Source organism: Mus pahari, chromosome 3 (assembly GCF_900095145.1).
Source record: "Mus pahari chromosome 3, PAHARI_EIJ_v1.1, whole genome shotgun sequence".
Classification (NCBI taxonomy): Eukaryota; Metazoa; Chordata; class Mammalia; order Rodentia; family Muridae; genus Mus; species Mus pahari.
The window spans coordinates 110,221,370-110,225,870 of NC_034592.1; positions in this window are offsets into that span (position 1 = coordinate 110,221,370).

Sequence of the window (4,501 nt, forward strand, 5' to 3'; positions counted from 1 at the left end):
TCTGCTTGGGTCTATGAGCTCTCTGGCCATGGCTAACTGGTTGGCTGGGATTACAGTACCAAAAGTGGATTTCTGCCCATTGAGTGGACCTTCAATCCAATTAGACAGTGGTGGTTACAAGATAAAAGTGACTATTGACCACTGGAGCTATCTTGCTTTTTTATGCCTATGGTTCTTGTGTTTCACAGCTGGATAGGCCTATAGATTGCTCCTCTCACTGGGCAGCTTGTTTTAGCACCTTCACTTGTGTTGGAGCTAGTCCTCTGCAGGAGGCGCCCATATCAGTTCCAGTTCAGTTTCTCCAAGTCTGTGTCTGAAGTGTATGGTGTCTTGAGCAATAAGGCCTTGCCTTCAAGTTCTGGAAGTCAACGGAGGGCAGTGGCAATGGTCCATATTGGTTTTTGTGTTTTGTGGGAGGTTGGTGGGGGTGGGGTTGGTATTCTTCTGACAATAACTCAAGGGGGATTTCCCATACCTGGTACTGAGCCTTTTGAGGGGAGCATGATCACCTTGGATATAGTAACTCCATTTAAATAAATAAATAAATGTGTTTGCTCACTCACATAGCATGCCTTTATAAAGCTGAATCAGACTTTAGTGAGCATTTATATATGCCCTGAATGTTAAATTTTGTATTTAACTACTTACGGGACACCTCAACTTTTAAAAATGTTACCTTAGGGCTGGAGAGATGGCTCAGTGATTCAGAGTACAGTGTGTTCTTCCAGAGGATCCAGGTTCAATTCCCAGTACCCACATACAGCACCACTGCATGGCATGCATAATAATATGTATTATTTATATTCAATAATAAAGTGTTTTGATAAGAGCTTATCAAGCTTGATAATGTATTGATGAAATGTTTTAAATGAGAACTATGTATCTATACATTTTAATAAAAGAATATAAATCCTGAATTGTGTTTTCTATATAACCTATGACAAGTAGGTTCAAATTATGGCTTATCACTTGACTTATTATAAATTTGAGTATATTTCTGAAAAAAATGAACACCTCACATGCATATGGCATTTGTCTTTCTGGGTCTGGATTATCTCATTCAGTATATTTTCTAGTTCCATTCATTTTCCTGTAAATCTCTCTCTCTCTCTCTTTCTCTCTCTCTCTCCCTCTCTCTCTCCCTCCCTCCCTCCCTCCCTTCCTCCCTCCCTCCTTCCCTCATTTCTTTCTTCTTTCTTGAGATGGGGCCTCTCTATGTAGCTCTCTGGCTGTCCTAGAACTCACTGTGCAGACCAGGCTGGCCTTGAACTCACAGAGATCTGCCTGCCTCAGCCTCTCAGGCACAGGCATGCAACACTACATCTGGCCCCAATTCCATTTTTACAGCTGAACAGAATTCCATAGTACACATCACATAGTACACATCACATAGTGCACATCACATAGTGTACATCACATAGTGCGCATATACCACATTGTCTTTAGGTTGTTTGCATTTCCTAGTGATTGTGAACAGAGCAGCAATAAATATGGCTGAGCTCGTATCTGTGGAGTAGGGTGGTCAGTCCTTCAGGTGCACACCGAGTAGCATAGCTGGGTCATACGGGTGATCTCCTTTCAGTGCTGTGAGAGCTCTGCACACTGACTTCCATAGTGGAGGCATCTGTTTGCAGTCTCACCAACAGTGAATGGGGGATCCCTCCCCTTGAATCTTGGTTAGAATTTGTCAGTTTTTTCTTTCTTCTTTTTCTTTCTTTTTTTAAAGATTTATTTATTTAAGTAATTATTTAAGTACACTGTAACTGTCTTCAGACACTCCAGAAGAAGGCGCCAGATCTTGTTATGGATGGTTGTGAGCCACCATGTGGTTGCTGGGATTTGAACCACGGACCTTCGGAAGAGCAGTCAGGTGCTCTTACCCACTGAGCCATCTCACCAGCCCTTCTTTTTCTTTTTTAAAGATTTATTTTATTTATATGAGTACACTGTAGTTGTCTTCAGACATACCAGAAGAGGGCATCAGATCCCATTACGTATGGTTGTGAGCCANCATGTGGTTGTTGGGAATTGAACTCAGGACCTCTGGAACAGCAGTCAGTACTCATAACCTCTGACCCATCTCTCTCTCCAGCCTATCAACTGCTTCTTGATCTTAGTCCTTCTGACTGGGCTGAGATGAAAATCTCAGAGTAGTTTTAATTTGCACTTCCCCAATTGCTGAGGAAGATGAACACTTTTTGAGACATTTCTCAGCCATTTCTTTCTTTTTATTATTTATTTATTGTATATAAGTACACTATAGCTGTCTTCAGACACACCAGAGGAGGTCATCATATCCTGTTACAGACTGTTGTAAGTCACCATGTGGTTGCTGGGAATTGAATTTAGGACTTCTGGAAGAACAGTCAGTGCTCTTAACCACTGAGCCACCTCTCCAGCCCTGTTTTTTTTCCTTTGAGTACTTCCTATACACACACACACACACACACACACACACCTTTTGTTTTTGTTTTTCTTTTTTTTTTTCCTTTTTTTTTTTTTCCCCGAGACAGGGTTTCTCTGTGTAGCCCTGGCTATCCTGGAACTCACACTGTAGACCAGGCTGGCCTCAAACTCAGAAATCCACCCGTCTCTGCCTCCCAAGTGCTGGGATTAAAGGTGTGCGCCACCGCGCCCGGCTGTTTTTGTTTTTTAAGACAGGGTTTCTTCATATCACCCTGGCTGTCCTGGAATTCTCTTTGTAGATCAAGTTGGCCTGGAACTCAAGAGATCTGCCTGCCTCAGCCTCCCTGGTACTGGGATTAAAGGTGCACATCACCACCATCTTTAAGTGGATCTTTTTTTCCCCTCTGAGCTCTTTGTCTATTCTGCATTAATCCTCGATTGGATATATTGCTGGCAAAGGCTCCCGATTTTTAGGTTTCCTTTTCACTGGTTAATTGTTTCCTGCACTGTACAGCTTTTCAGTTCCATGAGGTCCAGTTTGTCAACTGTTGACCTTAATTCTTTGCAAATGGAGTCCCACTCAGGATGTCCCTTTCTGCACCTGTATCTTGTATGGTACTGTTTGGGCTTTCTTCAGCAAATTTGGTATTTCATGTTTCACATTGAGGTTTTGATCCATTTGGAGTTGGTTTTGTGCAAGGTGATAGCTATGGTTCTAAGTTCATTCTCCTGTCTGTGGGCATCCAATGTTTCTACCCCACTGGCCAAAGGTGCTTTTCTTCCTCCAGTGTGTACTTTTGGCATCTTTGCCAAGTATGAGACAGCTGGATTTCAGGCACTCATATCTGAGCCTTCTGATTTATTCCACTGATCTTTACCTCTGCTTTTGAATCATTACCAGGCCTTTCTGCCTCTACAGCTCCATAATATGTCCTGAAGTTTGGTATGGTCACCTCTCCAGGACTATTCTTTTTGCTCAGGATCGATTTGGTTATCTGGAGTCTTGGATGCTTCCATATGACTTTTAGGATAATTTTTTTCTATTTCTGTGATGAATGCCATAGGGGTTTTGATTGGGATTGTTTTGAAGCTGTAAATGGCTCTTGCTAAGATGGTCATTTTCACAGTATTAGTTCTGCTAGTTCATGAGCACGGCAGGTCTTTTATTTACTATTATATCTTCACCAATCTCTTTCTTCAGAGATGTAAAGTCTTTATTGTCAAGGCCTTTCACTTCCTGGGTTAGGCTTGTTCCTTGATATTTGATTTGAAGCAACTGTGAATGAGAGTGTTCCCATGGTCTCTTTCTCAGCGTGCTTGTTATTGGTATGGACGAAGGCTACTAATTTTGGTAAGCTGATTTTGAATCCCACTACTTTGCACAAAGTGTTGATCATTTTTAGTTTTCTAAGTGAAGTTTTGCTTCTCTTATGTTTAATATATACAAATAGGGATTGTATTAGTCAGGGTTCTCCAGAGTCACAGAACTTATAGAATGTCTCTCTATTTAAAGTCTATGGTCTAACTAACTCACTCAACAATGCTCAGCTGTGAATGCAAAGTCCAAGGATCTAGTAGTCGCTCAGTCCCACTAGGTTAGTTGTTTCAGCTGGGCTTCTGTAGAAGTAGCCCCTACAGATGAGCTGGCGAGTAAATGTAAGCAGAAGGACAAATCTTCCTTCTTCCAATGTCCTTATATCCAGCAGAAGGTGTGGCCCAGACTAAAGATGTGTGCCACCATACCTGGATCTGGGACTTGCTTTGTTCTAGCTTGTCCTTGAACCCAGAGATCTGCTTGCCTCATTCTCCTGGGATTAAAGACGTGTACTACCTTGGCTGGGCATAAGCTTTTCATGGCCACTGTGCCTTAAGCTCTCCATGCCCAGGTCCAGGTTAGAAACATGTGTTTTCCAGCCTCAAGATCTGAATCACGCCGGGCGGTGGTGACACATGCCTTTAATCCCAGCACTTGGGAGGCAGAGGCAGGTGGATTTCTGAGTTGGAGGCCAGCCTGGTCTACAGAGTGAGTTCCAGGACAGCCAGGGCTACACAGAGATATCCTGTCTCGAAAAAAAAAAAAACAAACCTCTGCATC